Source organism: Hypanus sabinus, chromosome 11, assembly GCF_030144855.1.
Source record: "Hypanus sabinus isolate sHypSab1 chromosome 11, sHypSab1.hap1, whole genome shotgun sequence".
NCBI classification, from domain to species: Eukaryota; Metazoa; Chordata; class Chondrichthyes; order Myliobatiformes; family Dasyatidae; genus Hypanus; species Hypanus sabinus.
Genome location: NC_082716.1, coordinates 106,737,323 through 106,759,253, shown reverse-complemented (window position 1 = coordinate 106,759,253; position 21,931 = coordinate 106,737,323). Strand labels below are relative to the sequence as shown.

The 21,931-nt window shown below is 42.6% G+C and overlaps 1 protein-coding gene across 6 annotated transcripts in view; it reads left to right on the top strand.

The window, feature by feature from the left end:
- Positions 1-21,931, top strand: part of pak4 (p21 protein (Cdc42/Rac)-activated kinase 4) — a 216,739-nt gene that overhangs the window by 96,468 nt on the left and 98,340 nt on the right. For 4 of the 6 annotated variants that reach the window (XM_059985033.1, XM_059985030.1, XM_059985031.1 and 1 more), the window contains exon 1: positions 10,488-11,223. The exons of the other annotated variants lie outside the window; for them this stretch is intronic. The gene's annotated coding sequence lies outside the window, so the exon portion shown is untranslated. Of the gene's footprint in view, positions 1-10,487; positions 11,224-21,931 lie in introns of those variants that run through there. 6 annotated transcript variants of the gene reach the window in all.

Below are 21,931 nucleotides of genomic sequence, written 5' to 3'. Positions count from 1 at the left end.
TATCAAGAATATGTAAGCACTGTGGGATGTCACACGTTTGAACTGCACAAGGGAATGAGAGGGTGGACCAGTAGTATTGCAGAGCTATATTGATTCAGCATTCTATAAGAAAACTTCAATTTTGTGTTCAGGCATATTCTGGAACTATGCTATATAGCAAATACTAATTTTAACTGCAGCCTGCCTGTAGACCTGAATGTGGATTTTAGATCAAAGTTAAAAAGCAGCTCTTGAACAATAGTCTTTTATGTGACTGCAGAAACCACATATGCAGGGAGTGTCTGGAGTGTGGGTGTGAAGATGGAAATGTTTGAAAATGATATGTAATTCAAGGAAGCAATGTAGATACATTGTAAGTATAGAATTGGCCTGCTGTTACCATTGGTCTTTAGCATATAGAAATGGCATGTAATATTGGGTCAGGCAATAGTGTCTGGAATATGATGCCTGCTGCTGGTTTTGCTGAATAAATGCTACTGTGTCCACCAGCTTCAGTATCTCTCCAGTGACTTTGTTCACAGTCACAGCACTCTGCATGCTTGCTTAATAGCAGGAGGAAGTCATTTAGTCCATCTTGTGCGTCCTTGCTGTTTGAAGAATGAAACCAGTCAGTCCCACAACCCTGTTCTTCCCTTTGTGAAGGTTTAATAAACTTTCTTCTAAGCAGTTTGCAAATTGGACTGTAGATCAATTGGACTCTTTCAATTTTGTATTGAGGTTGATGTACTCTGAATGGGTTCCGTGGTGTTCCCTTGTTTTCGTGATTGTCTGAGAGAGAAGATGAATCTCAGGGGTGTATACTGCATACAAACTGATAATAAATGTACTTTGAACTTTGTTTGAACTTTCAGTGCATCTCAACTATTCCTTCTATTTTTCTCTCTCCATCTCTCCACTAGTTTATTTATTGTTTATTGAGCTTCTGATGGTTTCTCCTTAGTATTCTTCATACAGAGGGTCATGACAGTGTGGAACAAGCTGCCAGCACAAATGGTGTATGTGAACTTTATTTCAATGTCTAAGAGAAGTTTGGATAGATATGTAGATGGTAGGGATATGGAGGGCTATGGTCCCCGTGCAGATTGATGGGAATAAGCAGTTTAAGTGGTCCAGCAAGGATGAGATGGGCCAAAGGGCCTATTCCTTTGGTGTAATTTTCTGTAACTATTATCAAGGATCCCATCCATCAATCCAGCGTCCTCTTTGACATTCAGCCGTCAGACAGAAAACTCTGATCCATAAAGACAGGAACGGTCAGGATGAGAAACAGCTTCTTCCCTCAGGCCGTTGGGCTTCTGAAGTCCTGCCACATCGCATTCAAAGTGTTACCGAATAATTTGTACTGTACCATATAATATTTAATTTATGCACTTTGTTTATCTATGCGTAATTCATCTGTAGATGTTATCCTTACTTCCCTAAGTTATTATGTGTTATGTGTACTACTGTGCTTTACTCACTAGTCCGGAAAAATGTTATCTTGTTTGCCGGTATGCATGTACAGTATATGTGCTTTGATAATAAATTTACTTTAAACTTTGACCATTATGGGCAATGTACAGTCTCTTGGACATTATAATAAACCCACTCAATTATGGGGAGGATAAACTCCACCCAGTCAGCACTGCTGCTCTGAGGAGCTATGTGCCTCTGTGCTGCCCTGAATTTGCGTGCTTTACAAATGGGTGTAATGTACACCCATACTGTACTTGTTGCAATGAGTAGGTTTTTATCTCCCTTGTCCTGAATGTCCTCTACGAAGATTTAGCTTTTGAATTAAGGCACTTCCATGTTAGTAGCTTTCCCATTGTGAGTGATAGCAGCCCTTCCTTTCCATGGAAGATTCATCCACTATTTTTTTTAAAGCATAACTTTTAAGGTGTTGGGAGGAAAATATAGAGTCAGGTTTGATGTCCTTGTGGGTAATATGTTAGTTTTTGTGCAAGGGAGGGGTTGGGGCACTTGGGGTTTGCAAGTTTTTGTTATTTTTGTGCAGGGGAGGAGTTGACAATCTTTTCTTTCAATGACCACTATGGTTTTTCTGTCTCTTGCGGCTGTCTGGAGAAAACAAATCTCAGAGGTGTATTCTGGTACATACTGTGTAATAAAATTAACCTTTGAATCTTTTTGCACAGTGTGGTGAGTGTATGGAATACCCTGTCAAGGGTGGTGGTGGTAGAGGCAGACACATTAGGGAGATTGAAGAGACTCAGACAGGCACAGGGATGATAGAAAATGGAAAGCTGTGTGGGAGAGAATAGTGAAATTGATCTTGGAGTAGTTTAAAGGCTTGGCACAACATCGTCGGCCGAAGGGATTGCACAGAGCTATAATATTCTATATTCTAAGTTCACTTTGATTGTCCTAGTTCTCTCACTTCCAAGAGACCAACACCCAACGAGCCTTGTGGTTTACTCTGCTAGGTTCACCCTTCTTTAATTTGGGAGGAGGTTGGTGAACACAAGTCTGATTCTAAATTAGGAAAGACAGATTTGGCACGCAAGCAGTTCCTAAAATCCAAATTCAAAATGAGTACCACTTAAAATTGATTTATTTTAAAACACTTGCAATGGTGCACTTTTCATGTTTGCTTGCCCTCTTAAGTTCTAGGCAGTGAACTTAGCAGTTAAAGCAAGGCTTAAATTTCCTCCTGAAATTACCATGCCTTTTTTTTTTGCTCAACAAGTAAACAGCTTTCAACCTTCAGTTTGTGTGACACAGTGGTCTTCAGCTATTGTGAAACTTAGCCATTAAAGCCAAGAAGTTCTACGCAGTGCCAGTTTTCAGGCTGGAGATGCTACTGTTGACTTCCACTGGGTCATGGGAATATAACCGAAGGCATTGCTATTCCAAGTGTATGGATGTCATAGAGCCACAGAAACAGGCCCTTCAACCCCTCTAGCCCATGCTGAACCATTATTCTGCCTATTCCCAATGACCTGTAACCAGACCATAGCCCTCCATACTCCTCACATCCATGTACTTACCCAAACTTCTCTTAAATATTGAAGTTGAACCTGCATCCACCACCTCTGCTGGGAGCTCATTCCATACTCCCATCAGAATTGGGTTTAATATTACCAGCATATGTCGTGAGTTTTTTTGTCTTTGCAGCAGCAGTACAAAATAACTGCAGATTACTGAGTGTGTGTGTGTAGATATGTATGTGTGTATACATATATATATATATATATATATATATATATATATATAATTTAATAAGTAGTGTAAAAAAGAAAAAGAAGTAGTGAGGGTTCAATGTCCAATCAGAAATCTGATGGCAGGGGTGGGGGTGAAGAAGCTGTTCCTGAATTACTGAGTGTGTCCCTTCAGGTTCCTGCACCTCCTTCCTGATGGTAACAATGAGAAGAGGGCATGTCCTGGGTGATGGGGGTCCTTAATGATAGATTTTGACATTTTGAGGCATCTTTGAAAATGTCCTGATACTACAGAGGCTAGTGCCCATGAAGGAGCTGAGTTTAGAACTCCCTGCAGCTTATTTTAATCCTGTACAGTAGCTCCTCCACCCCCACACCAGACGGTGTTGCAGCCAGTTAGAACGCTCTCCACGGTACATCTGCAGAAACTTGCAAGTGTCTTTGGTGACACACCAAATATCCTCAGTATCCTCAAACTCCTAATGAAGTCTAGCAGTTATCATGCCTTCTTTGTAGCTGCATTGATATGTTGGGCCCAGGGTAGATCCTCAGAGACATTGACGCCCAGGAACTTTAAATTGCTCATTCTTTTCACCATCCTCTGAGTGGAGAAGTTCCACTTCATCTTCCCCATAAATATAGGTGAAACTTGGAGGCAGAGGGATGAAGCAAAGAACAAGGAAGTTGATTGATGAAAGAGACAGAAGGCCATGAAAGAAAGGAAAAGAGGGGGAAGGGGCACCCAAGGGAGGTGATGAATAGGCAAGGAGGTAACATGAGAGAAGGAATAGGGTATAGGAAATGGTGAAGGGTGGGGCGCGAGGCATTATGAGAAGTTTAAGAAATCGATGTTTGTGCCATCAGGTTGAAGGCCACCCAAACAGAATATAAGGTGTTGTTCCTCCAACCTAAGTGTGGCCTTATCACGACAGTGAGGAGGCCATGGATGGATGTATGGGAATGGGAAGTGGAATTAAACTGGATGGCCACTGGGAGATCCTGCTTGTTCCGTTTGGGTAACCTCCATGCTCTGACCGACCAAGGATCTATCAACCTTTGCCTTAAATATGCCCAATGACTTGGCCTCCACAGCCGCTTGTGGCAATGAATTCCACAGATTCACCACTTTCTGAAAAAGAAATTCCTCCTCATCCCCATTCTAAAAGGACGCCCCTCTATTCTGAGGCTGTAGAGTCCTGCACTACAGGAAACATCCTTTCCATATCCATTCTATCAAGGCCTTTCAGTATTCAATAGGTTTCAATAAGATCCCTGTTCATTCTTCTGAATTCTAATGAGAAGAGGTCCAGAGCTGTCAAACACTCCTTATGTGACAAGCCTTTCAATCACAGAGTCATTTTCGTGAACCTCCTCTGAACCCTCTCCGATATCTGCTGATTTCTCCACTGGAATACCAGCCTGCTGTGAGGCAAATGAAGATTTATGCTGCTGCTGCATAGCTCTGCTGTCAGGCAAATGATAACCTGACGGTGCAGCAAGTGGTGGCTGAAGGTTAATTAAGTGCAGAGAGTGTTCCACATGCATAGCAGATTTATGGGATCTCAATATTTGTTTTGTTCTGCTTTGGGATGGGATGACCCATTGTCCACTGGTGATTTAAAGCTAGGGCGTGCACTGCAACAAGATTGACCCCAGATATGCAGATACTAAAAGCTGTAACTTCAACACAGTTCTTGAGCTGGCTGTCTCTCCAGGCCCCATCTGCAGTCCTCCCTTTTTCCCTCAAGGCGAGGGGCAGAATTCCTGTTTGAGGCACCTAGCATCTGCCTGAGGCCTTCAGCGTAAATGGCAGCTCGGAATTCCTACTCTGCCCCAATGTGTCTCAGTTTTGACCTCGACGACTTTCCCATACCAACCTTTCTAAATGAGATTAACAACCGACTCCGAACTTCATTGAACACTTAAGGCCATAAAGCATAAGAGCAGAATTAAGGCATTCAGCCCATGGAGCCTGCTGCGCCATTTCATCATGGCTGATTTATTGTCCCTCTCAACCCCATTCTTCTGCCTTCTCCCCATAACCTATGATGCCCTACTTTTTATTGTGTTCTTGGCTCCCAGTGGAGGATAGGCCATCGAAAAACCCAATTTAAAACACAAAATCAAAAGAGCCAAGGTACAATCAGTTCAGCTCAGTGTTCCTTATTTGCAGGCCGCCCTGAAACCAGAATCATATTGGAATGTCCTCCTTTGCTTCTTCCATTTTGTCCCCCTTTCTCACTCCACCCAGCTCCACTTTCACCCATCTTTGACCCCCTATCCCTCCCATTCCTCCTTCCACCCACCAGATTCACACACTGGTTCATCCATTCAAACTGCCATTCACCTCTCCCCTAATAGTTCCCATTCTTAACTTCTTTTGCTTATCAGCATTCAGTACTGGTAATGCTCTGTGTTCCTGCGAATCTCCCTTGATTTAAGTAGGATGTGGGAGCTTTAGAGAGGGTGCAGAGGAGATTTACCAGGATGCTGCCTGGATTAGAGAGGGTGCAGAGGAGATTCACCAGGATGCTGCCTGGATTAGAGAGGGTATAGAGAAGATTTACCAGGATGCTGCCTGGATTAGAGAGGGTGCAGAGGAGATTCACCAGGATGCTGCCTGGATTAGAGAGGGTGCAGAGGAGATTCACCAGGATGCAGCCTGGATTAGAGAGGGTGCAGGGGAGATTCAGCAGGATGCTGCCTGGATTAGAGAGCATGTCTTAGGTTGTTCAAGCTAGGGCTTTTCTCTTCAGAGTGAAGGAGGATGAGAGGTGATTTGATAAAGGTGTACAAGATGATAAGAAGCATAGATCAAGCCAGAGACTTTTTTTCAGGGCGGAAATAGCTAATACTAGGGAGCACAATTTTAAGATGATTGGGGAAAGTACAGCGATGTCAGATGTAATTTTATTTACAGAGAGTGGTGGGTGCTTGGAACACAAGTGAGGCAAATATATTGGGTCCTAATGATTAAGAAGATTTTGCGAATTCCTGAGCCGAACATATTGATGCAGCTACAAAGAAGGGAGGTCAGTGGCGGTATTTCTTAGGAATTTGAGGAGATTTGGTACATTGCAAAAAACACTTGCAGTTTTCTACAGATGTACCATCTAACTGGCTAAGCAATTACCACCAACGGATCACTTGCAATACCAGAAGAAACAACACACTGGACCATTGTTACACTCCCATCAAGAATGCCTACCACTTGAAGTTCTTACTTGATTCAAAAAGGCAACAATTATACCAGTGCCTAAGAAGATTAATGTGAGCACCTTAATGACTATCACTTGGTAGCACTCACATCTACAGTTATGAAATGCTTTGAGAGATTGGTTATGTCTCGACTGAACTCCTGCCTCAGCAAGGACCTTGACCCATTGCAATTTCCCTATTGCTAAAATAGATCCACAGCAGACGCACTCTCAATGGCTCTTCACACAGCCTTAGACATCTACATCATTTATTATTACATTGAAATTTGTCCTCTACTGTGCCTATTATCTTGTTTATATAATTATTGTACTGCCCTGAACTGTTTTGTGCTCTTTATGTAGTCCTGTGCAGGTCTGTAGTCTAATGCAGTTTTTTTATGTTGTTTTATGTAGTCTAGTGTAGCCTTGTGCTGTCTCACATAGTCTAGTATAGTTTTGTGTTTCACGTAGCACCAGGGTCCTGGAGGAACGTTGTTTCATTTTTACTGGGTACTGCACCAGCAGTTTATGGTCAAAATGACAATAAACTTGACTTAACCACCTGGACAACACAAACACCTATGTCAGGATGCTGTTCATCAACAATAGCTTAGCATTTAACACCTTCATTCCCACAATCCTGATTGAGAAGTTACAGAACCTCTGTACCTCTCCCTCTGCAATTGGATCCTCGACTTTCTATCCGGAAGACCACAATCTGTGCAGATTGGAAATAATGCCTCTGCCTCGCCTACGATCAACACTGGTGCACCTCAGGGGTGTGTGCTTAGCCCACTGCTCTACTCTCTGTATACCCATGACTGTGTGGCTAGGCATAGCTCAAATACCATCTATAAATTTGCTGATGATACAACCATTGTTGGTAGAATCTCAGGTGGTGACAAGAGGGCATACAGGAGTGAGATATGCCAACTAGTGGAGTGATGTCAGAGCAACAACTTGGCACTCATTGTCAGTAAGACAAAAGAGCTAATTGTGGACTTCAGGAAGGGTAAGACGAAGGAACACATACCAATTCTCATAGAGGGATCAGAAGTGGAGAGAGTGAGCAGTGTAAAGATCTCTGAGAATCTAACCTGGTCCCAGCATATCGATGCAGTTATAAAGAAGGCAAGACAGCAACTATACTTCATTAGGAGTTTGAAAAGATTTGGTTTGTCAAATAATACTCTAGAAGACTTCTATAGATATACCGTGGAGTGCATTCTGATGGGCTGTACCATTGTCTGGTATGGGGCGCGGGGGCACTACTGCACAGGACCAAAAGAAGCTGCAGAGGGTTGTAGTCAGTTCCATCTTGGGTATTAGCCTATAAAGTACCCGGGACATCTTCAAGCAGCAGTGTTTCAGGAAAGCAGCATCCATTATTGAGGACTTCCAGCACCCAGGGCATGCCCTTTTCTCTCTGTTGCCTTCAGGTAGGAGGTACAGAAGCCTGAAGGCACACACTCAGCGATTCAGGAACAGCTTCTTCCCCTCTGCCATCAGGGAGGAGGTACAGGAGCCTGAAGACACACACTCAGCGATTCAGGAACAGCTTCTTCCCCTCTGCCATCCGATTTCTAAATGAACATTGAACCCTTGAACACAACCTCTTTTTTAAAAATATATATTATTTCTGGTTTTGCATGTTTTTAATCTGTTCAATACACATATACTGTAATTGATTTTGTTATTATTTTATTTTGTTTTCTTCTTCAATATTATATACTGCATTGAACTGCTGCTGCTAAGTTAACAAATTTCACATCACATGCTGGTGATAATAAACCTGATTCTGGTTCTGACATACAACCCTGAGGTTCTTTTTCCTGTGGGCGTACTCAGCAAATCTATACAATAATAACTATAATGGGATCAATGAAAGATTATGTAGAGCAGAAAAGACAACAAACTGCAAATGCAAATATAAATAACAAGAACATGAGATAACAAGACAGAGAGTCCTTGAAACTGAGGTCTTTGGTTGTGGGAACATCTCAATAGATGAGTGTAGTTAGCTCCTTTTGTTTAAGAGCCTGATGGTTGAGGGGTAGTAACTGTTCTTGAACCTGGTGGTGTGAGTCCTGAGACTCTTGTACCTTCTACCTGACGGCAGCAGTGAGAAAAGAGCATGTGGTGGTGAGGGTTTTTGATGATGCTTGCTGTTTCCTTACAGCATCGAACCCATTAACATTACCTCACTACTTTTCTTCTCTTTTTGCACTACTTTAGTTTAATTTTTAAAAAATAGATACATATATACTTTACAGTTACAGTGACATGCAAAAGTATGGGCAGCCCTGGTCTAAATTTCTGTTACTGTGAATAGCTAAACGAGTAAAAGATGACCTGATTTCCAAAAGGCATAAAGTTAAAGATGACACATTTAATATTTTAAGCAAGATTACTTTTTTTTTCCATCTTTTACAGTTTCAAAATAACAAAAAAAGAAAAGGGCCCAAAGCAAAAGTTTGGACACCCTGCATGGTCAGTACTTAGTAACACCCCCTTTGGCAAGTATCGCAGCTTGTAAACGCTTTCTGTAGCCAGCTAAGAGTCTTTCAATTCTTGTTTGGGGGATTTTTGCTCATTCTTCCTTGCAAAAAGCTTCTAGTTCTGTGAGATTCTTGGGCTGTCTTGCATGCACTACCCTTTTGACGTCTATCCACAGATTTTCGATGATGTTTAGGTCCCATGGCAAAACCTTCAGCTTGCGCCTCTTGAGGTAGTCCATTGTGGATTTTGAGGTGTGTTTAGGATCATTATCCTGTTGTAAAAGCCATCCTCTTTTCACCTTCAGCTTTTTTACAGACGGTGTGATGTTTGCTTCCAGAATTTGCTGATATTTAATTGACTTCATTCTTCCCTGTGCCACTGGCTGCAACACAAGCCCAAAGCATGATCGATCCAACCCCATGCTTAACAGTTGGAGAGGTGTTCTTTTCATGAAATGCTGCACCGTTCTTTCTTCAAACATACCTTTGCTCATTGCAGCTAAGTTCTATTTTAACTTCATCAGTCCAAAAATGTTTCCAAAATGCATCAGGTTTGTTTAGATGTTGCTTTGCAACTTCTGACGCTGAATTTTGTGGTAAGGATGCAGGAAAGATTTTCTTCTGATGACTCTTCTATGAAGGTCATATTTGTGCAGGTGTCGCTGCACAGTAGAACAGTGCACCACCACTCCAGAGTCTGCTAAATCTTCCTGAAGGTCTTTTGCAGTCAAACCGGGGTTTTGATTTGCCTTTCTAGCAATCCTATGAGCAGTTCTCACAGAAAGTTTTCTTGATCTTCCAGACCTCAACTGTTCCTGTTAACTGCCATTTCTTAATTAGATTACGAACTGAGGAAACGACTACCTGAAAACACTATGCTGATAGCCTTCTATTGCTTTGTGGGCATCATTTATTTTAATTTTCAGAGTGTTAGGCAGCTGCTTAGAGGAGCCCATGGCTGCTGATTGTTGGGACAAGGTTTGAGGAGTCAGAGTATTTATAAAGCTTTGAAATTTGCATCACCTGGCCTTTCCTAACGATGACTGTGAACAAGCCAAAACCCTATCAAGCTAATTAAGGTCTGAGACCTTGGTAAAAGTTATCTGAGAGCTCAGATGCCTTGGGGTGCCCAAACTTTTGCATGGTGCTCCTTTCCTTTTCTTCCACTCTAAAATTGTACAAAACAAAAATAATAAACCAATCTTGGTTAAAGTGTTGAAAAGAATGTTTTATCTTTAACTTTGACTTTTAGAGATCAGTTCATCTTCTACTCACTTAACTATTCACAGTAACAGAAATTTTGACCTGGGTGCCCAAACTTTTGCATGCCACTGTATGTATTGCAATGTACTGCTGCTGATAATACAGTAAATTTCCCCACAGAGGGCTACGTGGGAGGGAAGGGTTAGATTGACAGTCTTGGATAATTGGCCGCTGTAAATCATAACAGTCGAGATGGCTGGTGGTACAGTCGGGAGAGGGAGGGTGTTGCTGAGCACGGTAATAAACGAGGTGGAGTGGGGGGGGGGCGGTCACTGTGAATACCCGCACAGCCTTAAACTCCAAATGGCCTGCTACGTCATGGAAGAAATATAATATGAGATGGGTGTGTTGATAGAATGGACTGTGAAGACGAAATGGATTAGAAATCCTAGAGCAAGCTTTTGGGACGTGCGACACTTGTACATTTCACATATTCAGCATTGGAAATCGAGCGCAGCAGATTAAAAAAGCGTGGCGCCCAGACCAGTCGCCGACTGACCGGGCATGGATTGTAATCCGGAGCTCTCGGGTGTCTGAGAGAAAGTGCAGTAGAAGTAGAAGTCCCTGTGTCGTCGTCCCCCCCTCTCCTCGGCAAGCTCATGCTGCTTGTAGCCGGGAGGCAAATGGCTTTCAGCTACTGAACTTCAGTGCACGGGGAAAGCAAAATCCTGAACTGGCGCCCTTTTTTGCGGAAAATCTCATTAATCTGCAGTCCCTGTCGCTCTCTAACCGTGAATTAGGAATATCGTTCGCGGCCAGGGGAAGAATGACAGAGGTTGGCTGTTTTTGCTCGGTCTGGAACTCGGGAGCATTGGAAACTGCACGAAACTCCACTCCCCGCAGTTTGTGTGCTTGACGACGAGGCGTGGCCAAGCCTGGCTACACAAAAAAACACGTCACGAAACTTGTTTTGAGTGGCTAGGAGGACGGGAGCGACGAAACTGCTTGTAACCGAATCCCTCTGCCGACAGGGAAAACGTTGACCTCTCTATCTGCGTGGCTGCGAGGAGTATCAGGAAATGATTGTCTGTACCACAGAGTGGCAAAGAAAGCCCTGCACGTCTCGAAGGTAAAATCCGACAGCTTCTGAAGACTGAGAGTCCTGAGGTGAGCCTTTCATTGAAAGTTAAGCCTTAAAACGTTTTTTTAAAACGGAGTCGGGGAGGTTATCTGTTAATAAGTTACTAATTAAAGCAGAGGGTGCCGACTAGAAAATAGAGCCAGGGCCCCAGCCACGGCCAGTGTGTACAGAGATCCTGCACCTTTATGTATGAACGTGTGCATAATGGAGATGGGAGAAGTGTGCTTCACATGCTGACAACCGGGTGTGTGAATTTACGTGTGGATATGTCTCTGTATGTGAGTGGGGTGAAACACAAGCTCGTCAGTCCTTTTAAACTCCTCGGCAGTTGAGGGGACGAGAGCGAATTGCAGAGAGAAATATCCCCTCTGGCTCAAACAAAACGTTTTTCCTTCTATCTAGCCCTCCATCTCGACGCATACTCGCTCCCCTTTGCTCACTTTTTACGCATCTTTCTGCACTTCCACGCCATAACCCTCCTCCCCGTTCCTAATCAATCATTTTGAGCTTTCTTCACCCCCGACCCCCAATCTCTATTCGTGTTTTCTGTATAACAGTACTTTAATCCCCACAGTTAGTATATATTCAGGGCAGTTGTATGATGGTCACGGTTCCTAGTCCGTATGGTACCTTTTCTCGAGGCTGTTGGAGGTATGTCGGCTGGAGTCAGGGCTCCTGGCAGGAATCTCAGAGTCGTACACTACACACACGCTTTGATAATGTCATTTAAGTAGCAATACCTTGTATTCTATCTGGGTGGCTAGCCTTGTCTCCTCTTCTATTCCCCACACTGGTCCCATACTTTTCACCTGCCTATCATATCCCCTGGGTCCCCTCCACCCTCCTTTCTCCTATGGCCCATTCTCCTCTCCAGCCCTTTACCTTTCCCACCCACTTGGCTTCGGGTATCACCTTCCTTTACTTTCCCAGGACCTTTGTATTCTGGCGTCTTCTTTCCCCTTCCTTCTCAGTCCTTAAGAACGGTCTCGGCCTGAGGTGGCAACTACCTATTCATTTCTATAGATGCTGCCTGACCTGTTGAGTTCCTGCAGCATTTTGTGTGGGTTGCTCAGATTTCCAGCATCTGCAGACTTTCTGGTGTTTGCGATATTAAGGCAGTTTATTGAACCATTAATTCTCCAATACCATACTAGCAAAATTACTGTCACTGAATTTATGACAGACTATTGTCCAGGTCCTGTGTGCTGCATCGCCTTTCTTGGGAGACACAAAGAAAAGATTGAGAGGTTAAATATCTCCTATTACACCCTTTGATCATCATTAACCATTAGAGTTTGCCATGGATTGTGATTCTGGTTTCATATTCAATCATCAGCGCTCATTCAGAGTTACAGACATGCAAGGGCTTTAAGGGCTTTGCAGTAGGATTCAAGAATCAGAATCAGCTGTAATATCTCTGACAGATGTCATGAAATTGATATAACTGTGTGTGTGTGTATATATATAATTAAAAAGTGGTGAGGTAGTGTTCTTGGGTTCAGTGTCCACTCTGAAATCAGATTGCAGATGGAAGGAAGGTGTTCCTGAATCATTTCAGGATTGTTTAATGTCAGTTCCAGTACACAAGTGTAAAGGAGAACAGGGTAGTTGTTGCTTCGCCGGATCTGATGCAGCACAAAATAAAAACAATGAGATAAAGAACTCAATAATAAAAACAATAAATATAAATATAAAAAAAGCTTGTATACATGTATTGATTAGTGGGATTGGGACCTAATGGAAACCTATTGAATATTGAAAGGCCTCGATAGAGTGGATGTAGAGAGGGTCCTCCCTATGGACCAGAGGAAACAGCATCATAATAGAGGGGCGTCCTTTTAGAATGATGACGAGGAAGCATTTCTTCAGCCAAAGAGTGGTGAATCTGTGGAATTAATTGCCACTTGTGGCTGTGAAGGCCAAGTCATTTGGTATATTTAAGACAGAGTTTAATAGATTCTTGATTAGGCAATGTATCATGGGATATGGGGAGAAGGCAGGAGACTGCAGCTGAGAGGGAAATGGATCAGGCATAATGAAGTGGTAGAACAGACTCGATGGGCCGAATGATCAAATTCTCCTCCTATTTGTTGTTTCATTATACATCAATAAAGTGGTGCTAGGTATAGAAGTGCCTGTACATAAGGTGACTGACGTGAAATGATGAAGTGGGGGTGTGGACGGGTGGGTTAGCATTACGAATCAGTACTGTACAGTTTGATCCATTTTTGTATTGCCATTTGGGTACTTTAGTCCCTGTTTGTCAGTTGAAAATGATGACTGAGTAATGGAAGGAATTGTGAAAGTATTCTCTTGATGGCTCTGGGCATATACTTGCCCAGTTTAGAAGAATGAGAGATCTCATTGAAACCATCAAATATGGAAAGGCCGAGATCAGGGGTTGCCAGCCTGCGGACCCCTTGCTTAATGGTATTGGTTGCGTGCTTGTTTGTTGTTCCTCACCGTGCCTTGTGGCACATTTTTTTTACGCATTTGTTTTTCACAAGGCCAAGTTGTTAGCTCGATGCACCCTTTCCATCTGTGCTGGGTTGAGCAAGGAGCTAGCCAGATTCATACCCGGGATCATTTGCCTTGAAGACTGGTGCTGATGCCACTACACCACTGGCTGACTAATGATTTTGGTCCATGGCATAAACTAGGTTGGGAACCCTTGGACATGGAGAGTTCAAAGTAAATTTTATTAACAAAGTCCATACATGTCTCCATATACAACTCTGAGATTGATTTTCTTGTGGGCATACTCAGCAAATTTATAGAGTAGTAGCTATAACAGGATCAATGCAAGATCTTCAAGAGTGCAGAAGACAAACTGTGCAAATTCAAATGTAAGTAAATAGCAAGACAAAGAACAAGAACATGAGATAATAAGATAGAGTCCTTGACACAGATGATTGGCTATGTGAACATTTCAATGATGGGGCAAGAGGAGGTGTGTTGCTATTCATAGTGATGTTTCTCCATAGAGGGTGAGTCTAGGACAGGGGTGGGCAAACTTTTTGACTTGTGGGCCACAAAGGGTTCTAAAATTTGACAGGGGAGCAGATGGACGGAGTGTTTTGATAATATACCTCATAAGAGAAAATAAAATATCATGGGATATGTAGAAAACGTGCTTTAATTTCAATTGAAAATGAACAAATGCATTACAACAAAATATCTGTCTTTGAAGTCCCATGGTATTTAGCTATTTATTGAAATGACTTTTAAAACACTGAAAATTAAATGAATAAAATACAGCTTTTTTAATAGTAACAGTTATTATTTTAAAGCACTGAAAATTCTGTTATCCTTCAAGATATTATCATCATCACTCTCCTCCTGACTGTCTTTATTTCAAAAATGGTAGGAGATGCAGGTCTACTTGTCCTGCTCCTTCTTATTCAATTGTCCCCTGTGCCAAAACTCAACAACGACCAGCACAATGACAGAACAGTGTGAGCGCGCCAGTATGCCGAGCGCGTTATTTGATCTGGAGCGCATTTTTTATTTTGAGAACGTACGTGCACCTGCGCACTACTCATGTCCATCACTTAACAGAATTGACATGTAACATGTAAGGCTTATTGAAAAAAATATTTTCAAATGCATTTTTTACATAACACAACGAAGAAACTTATTTTTAATTTCAGTGGGAACAGTGTTGTTGGTTTCCCTTTTTAGCCAGCGCATCAAAGTCTGGATTTAGTTTTGTTGTGGCGATTCTCAGGATGGATCTGAGGTGTTGGTCAGTTAACTTGGATCTGTGGCTGGCTTTGTTGATGTTCATGTCGCTGAACGCCTGTTCACACAAATAGGTCGAGCCGAACAAAGAGTAAAGTGCAAATGTGGAGTAATACGCTGCACCTCAACAAAGGTCAATGTATATAGAGTGCGTCATCTATTGGGAAAACGCCAGAATTGCGGGGAAAAAACGTTAACAAGGTTTATTAATATAATTTCATCAAGTTCTGCGGGCCGGATTAAAAAGAACGGGCCGCATATGGCCTGGTCTAGGACCAAAGGGCATAGTCTCAGAACGGAAGGAAATCCTTTTAGAACAGAGATTAACAGCAATTGATTTAGCCAGAGGGTAGTGAACCTATGGTATTCATTGCCACAGACTGCAGTGGAGGGTATAATTAAAACAAAGGTTGGTGGACCATCAAAAATTACAGCAGGGTTTCTATAGTCAGCTCAGTTAATGGCATAAAAAAAATTGGAAAACCCAGGATTACAGGGAGAAGGCAGGAGAATGGGGTTGAGTTAGCCGTGATAGAATGGCAGAGCAGACTTAATGGGCTGAATCTGGCTAGGGTGCCTAAGACTTTTGCACAATACTGTATTTGTCAATGTGGAGCGGAGAGCGAGTTTGTAAGTCTGCAGGGGCGATTTGGGGCAGGTGGCAGAGGAATGCCAGGGTCTTCAGGGGGTGCGGTGGTGCGGGTGCAGGCACACCTAGCCTTGAGACACCAGGTGAGGTAATTTGATTCCAGACAATTGGTTTATTGATCATTACAGACTGTCTCTCTGATGCTTCCCTCTTCCTTCCCCGTTTTCTCAACCATGAGCCCCCCCTCCAACCCCCTTCCCACTCTCAGTCCACGACGGAGATTCGTATCAGAATTGGGTGTATCATCACTTGTGTCAGGAAATTTGTTTTTTTTTGTGTGTGGCAACAGTACAGTGCAATACATAAAATCACTACAGTACTGTGCCTGAGATTTTGGCACAGAATTGTAGGAAGATAGAGCTGGAGAATGTCAAAAAAAAAGAGTCTTATCAATCAATGCACAGAAGGGATGAGTACAAACAAACTGTAGGCAACGATCAAAGAATAGATCAACTGGTCAACCTGAGACTTTTTTCCAGGGTGAAAATGGCTAATACAAGGAGGCATAATTTATAGTGATTGGAAGAAAGTATAGGGTGGGATGTCAGAGGCAAGTTTTTTTTTACACAGAATGGTGGGTGTGGAAAATGCCCTGCCAGGGGTAGCAGTAGAGGCAGGTGTCGGAGGGAAGGGTTCGATTGACTTTAGAGTAAGCTGGCACTACTTTTTGGGTCAAAGAGACAGTACTGTGTTATAGTGGTGTTTGTAAGATCCTGAAGGTATTCAGTGGGTCAGGCAGCATCTGTGGAGGGAAAATGAGGCAGTCAACATTCCAGGGTTAAGAAAATGAAAATGGACAAGTGAATAGTCTAGAGCTGACCTGAAACTGATCAAGGCCCTCCACAGATGCTCCGTGACCTGCTGAGTTCCTCCTGTAGTTTCTTTAGATTTGGAATTGTGTTTTATTATTGAGATACAGCATGGAATGCAGCCATGCCACCCAGTAATCCCCTGATTTGATCCTTGCCTAATCACAGGACTATTTACAGTGACCAATCAACCTATTAACCTGTACATCTTTGGACTGCTGGAGGAAACCCACATGGTCACTGTGAGAAAGTACAAATTCCTTAAAGGCAGTGGCAGGGATTATTATTGTCCCAGGTTTCGATGTACAGTGAAAAGCTGGTCTAACTGTTGATACAGATGAAATCATTACACAGTGGATTGAGGCAGAACATGATAAAACAACAGAATGCAGAACCAAGTACAGAGAAAGTGCAGGCAGCCAATAAGGTACAAGATCACAACAAGGTCAGTTTTGAGATCAAGAGCCAATCTTATCATTCCAGGGAGCCATTCAGTGTCACAGTGAGGTAGAAACTACCCTTAAGCTTGGTAGAATGTTTTATTCAGGCTTTTAAAAACATTTATCTTCTGCTTAATAGGAGAGGGGAGAAAATCTGGGGTGGATGGGGGTCTTTGATTATGCTGGCTGCTTTCCTGAGGCAGGGAGAAGTGTAGATGGAGTCTATGGAGATGAGGCTGCTGTAGTACCCTGTGTAGAGAACTCTCTGTTGTTGTGTATAGAGCAGTTACCAGCACGAGCTGTGATACGTCCACTCAGGATGCTTTGTATAAAATAGCCTGGTAAGGATCAATGGGTACATGCAAAAAGGTAAGGATCAATTGGTACATGCAAAATTTCTTTGGCCTCCTGAGGAAGTAGACACATTGGAGAGTTTTCTTGGCTATGGTCAAGAAAGTGTCGTCTACCAGCCTCTTGCTGCCAGAGGAGGGTAATGGTCTCGGTCTCTCTCCCTCTCACTGCTCCCAAGGGAAGGACCTTGCATTCCAAAGATTTCCCCTTGTCTGTAAGGTTTAATGGGCACCGTTTGTGGAATGTGGACTCTAATTCACATTTATGATGTGTTTCTGGTTTTTCTGGTCGCTCCTATTTTAGTTGCTAGTTTTGGTGATTTTTAAATCAGGGCAGCCTGCAGATAATGAACACTGAGCTGAGCTGAATATGCCTTTTGATTTTTGTGTTTTATATTCTGTCTTTTACCTTGTTTCTTTTTGCTGTTTGCACCTTTTTTTGTGTGCTTTTTTTTCTTTGAACAGGTTCCATGGTTCTTTGTTTTGTGACTGTCTGTGAGGACGACGAATCATAAGGTTGCAAACAGCATACGTACATACTTTGATAATAAATGTACTTTGAATCATTGATCATGGTTGGATCAGAACAGGCTATTTGTAGTAGTCACTCCTTGGAACTTGAAGAGGCACTCAACCCTCTCAGCTTCAGCACTGTTCAGAAAGACAGGAGCTTGTGCACTGCTCCTCTCTCTGACGTCACTGACCAGCTTTTTTGTTCTTGTTACTCCAGAATCCAGCATTTGCAGTATACTGTCTCCACACAAAAGAGATGTGTGTACTGCTAGTCTTGAATATAGATTAATTATTGTCTTCTCCATTTACTTCAAGGATGACCTCCACCCTAGCACTGTACGTCCAGAAATTGTTCATTTCACAGTCTTCTCCTTTCTTTAAAAAAAACATTGTGCAATTGTGAAGTTCTTGGCACTGAATTTGCTTGTTCTTCCAAGGATTATGTTGAGGAATATTGTGTTGATAAATGTCTCAATAAATGCAATAGAGCTCTAGTGTTCCTTAAGGTTCTTATAGCTGCAGGAGGTAGTGGGGATAGCCCCCTCCCAATGGTGTGCATCTCAAATAGCCTCTGACAAGCAAGTCCAGCTGCTGGCCTTCCCATGTGGCATAGCTACTAAGACCTGTGGAACCATTTCTACCTTTAGGAGAAGGGTCAAAGGCATGTTACTGGCGCCTTAAAACCAGTTACTTCAGGCAGATGGGGCTCGTCAGCTGTGGTTGGCAGCTCATCTGGGAGAAGGAAAACTCTAATCTCAAACCTCCGCTGCCTTGTAGCTATACTCGCCCATTGGGAAGGCTAAAGGAGTAAACCCTGAGGGAAAATCCACTGTTGGAGTCCATAAAGCTGTCCTATGTTGAGTTCAGTGCTGACTGGCAACTCCTGTAACTCCGCTGGTGCCAAGTTGTATCAGTATCTGCCGTTTCTTTGGATTTAACAGCTGCATGGAGGGGGGAGTCTGCTACATAGGCCACAGCTTATCCATATCACCATATCACACATACCACCCTGGCTTTTATATCAATGTCGGTAACGTAGACAGCTGGGGTGCAACATCAATGGTTGACCTCAAACAACTTAGGGCCTCTCTCCTCTCCAACATGGAGCACGAGACTGGAAGTAAAGTGCCACTGTTGATAATGAGCAAGATATTTTAAACTGGATGAGCACCTAGAACAGTGACACATGACTACAGATGTTAGAAGTTGGAGCCATATTGTACAGTCCTGGATTTTGTATCAGTGTCAGTAACATAGTCAGCTAACACGGAACACCCATGGTTGTCCCTGACTGACATAGGGCCTCAGTCTTTGTGGTTGAAGCAATATGATAATGCTGATAAATTATTTTATTTCTACAAATACTCTTCCTCCTTGCGTAACTTCCATGGGTCTTCTAACTTCCTGCACTCTGCAAAGAAAAATATCCTTGTCTTTTGAAAATGCTTTTCGCACTCTCAAAATATACTAAGAAGTTGGTGTGGAAATATATCTGTAACCCTGAAGTCCTTAAGAATTTATAACGTTTGTAAAATGTAATGTGACAAAATGGAACCTGTGTGATCCCAGAGTGCTTTATGGTTTGTTGATTTGTTTGGATGAAAGGCTTGTAAGCAGGTGTGTATTTTATCGCAGTGTGTATTTTATGGCAGGGAGAGTTTTGACAACATCAATTAATTAAAGATGTGATTCATTTAAGACTGATGCAAATAAGGAAGGAATGCAATTAAGAATGAATTACTGGATTCAAGTGTATAAGATTATCTGTTGATCTGTAAGATTGAAGCTACCAATGTCTTAATGTATGGAGGTAGTCTCCTTTGCAAATAATAAACGCGCTTCTTTTTGACCCACTCTGAGTTTGCTGTAGTCTATCACTGTACATTGGAAGACCTAGCTAAATGGTACATGACATTTGCAACCAATAAAATACTCTTGGAGAATAACATTTTGCAGCATAAAGATGCATCACAATTATCTTACAGCTCACTGTCAGGGGCAGCAATTTAACAAAGACCTGATAGTGATTTATGGATATTCATTAAAGGGCAAATATTGGTTAGGGACATGGGGTGGGTCCCCTGCTTTTCAGATAAGGATATACTCAAAGATCCTATAGACATTATGAAGAGGCAGATGGAGGTTTTGGTTAACATCTCATCATTTATAGGAAGGATGTGGAGGCTCTAGAGACAGTGCAGAGGGAGATTTATCATGATCCTGTCTGGATTAGAGAGCATATTTTATGAGGATAAGTTGGGAAAGCTAGGGCTTTTCTCTTTGGATTGAAGGAGATGTGAGGTGATAGAGGTGTTCAGAAAGATAAAAGGCATAGATTGAGTGGATAGCTTAAATACTTTTTCCCAGTCTAATATGAGGGTCATAATCTTAAATGGGTGACCAGGGTGGAAATGGACTGTATCTACGGACTTAATCAATCATAGTAATATAGAGTGATAATGCAGGAATTATTTAATTCTGTAGGTGCTATTGGGTGGTGGGATGGAGATATATTTCTACCAAAGGAGAAGGCACTCTTTAGGCAAGGTGTAGCACCTATTTAGACCCCCCCCCCCCACCAACTCATAAAGACACCATCCAGAAGGTAGCAATGGCAAAACACTTCGTAGAAAAATTTGCCAAGACCAGTCATGATCATGGAAATGACCTGATCACCCACATCATACGACACGGCACATGATGATGGTGATTTTAATGTGATTGGAGGAATGTCAGAAGCAGGTGTTTTTTTTTATACAGAGTGTGGTAGATGTGTGAAATGCCCTGCTGGGGTGTTGGTAGAGGCAGATACATTAGGGCATTTTAAGAGATTTTTAGATAGGCACATAGATGATAGAAAAATGGAGTGCTGTGCAGTTAAAAGAAAATGTTATTATCAAAGTACATATAGAATATACAACCCTGAGATTAAATTTCCTGCTGGCATACTCAATAAATATATAGAATAATAACCAGAATCGATGAAAGACTGCCATTCAACCAACATGCAGAAGACAACAAACTATGCAAATACAAAAAGAATAAATATTTAAATATTGTGAACAGGAGCTGAAGAGTCCTTGCAAGTGAATCCATTGGTTGTGGGAACATTTCACTGGAGGGGCAAGTGAAGTTATCCCCACTGGTTCATGAGCCTGATGGTTGAGGGGTGGGAACTGTTCCTGAACCTGGTGGTGTGAGTCCTGAGGCTCTTCTATCTTCATCCTGATCTTAGAGTAGGTTAAAAGATTGGCACAGCTTCATGGGCTGAAGGACCTGTGCTACACTGTTATGTTCTATGTGACAAAAGATGATTTCATCAACAGTGCAGAACAAAGGGGTGTTAGCTTTCTGTCAGCGTTTCTTGAATGGGGCTGAGCTGAGTCCTTCTGACTCACTCAGTTCAACAATCTGTGGGTCCACAGCTGACTCTGATTCACTCCTGAGATTTATGTGAGCTTCCTTCTGCCTCCAGTCTGCTTCTCTTCCTGCAAGCTGCAGAACCGTTAGACCAGAGCTTTGTTCACACCTAACTACGATTTCCTGATTCTCTCTAGCACAGTCTATAGTTGTGGTGGGTAACTTTCCTGAAGAACAGCTTGGCATAAAAAACATTTTGCCACAAGAGTGATCCAGTGGATGGAGTAGGAAATGAAAGGAAAATGATCCTTTCATTTAAACAAGTCCCACACCATATCTGTGAAAGTTTAGCTACAAAATTAAACAGCTTGTGTTTTTACTGCCCATTATGCCACTGGCATTTAGAGCAGCAATTAAGGTCCTCCATCTCTGGTGGTGTTCAGGGCTTCAGGACTTCCTTCATCTTGTCAGTAGCTTCCTCTTGGTTTTCACTAGTGTAAGTCATACGAGTTCCAGGCAGAGAATCGGGAATACCATCATACTCAGATGTAGAAGGATTCTTCACTGCTGTTTCCATAACAGTTTTGTTTTACCAGTCAGGGTTGCTAGCCTGAGCTGAACCTGGGACGATCAACAAATCACTCTTAATCAGACTTCTTCCCTTTGACCACTTTCGCATAGGTGACCCTACCAAGAGCTAAAGCGTAAAGCCCTGACTCCAGCCAACATCGCTCTCTAGGTCTTGAGGCACACTAGCCTCCAACCCATGACAAGTTTGTTGGGCAGTATAGATCCCTCAGTTTTCGTTACTCATTCCCTCACTCCCCACCGGACACTCAGATCTGATCTGTGGCTCCAAGTTGCACACCCCA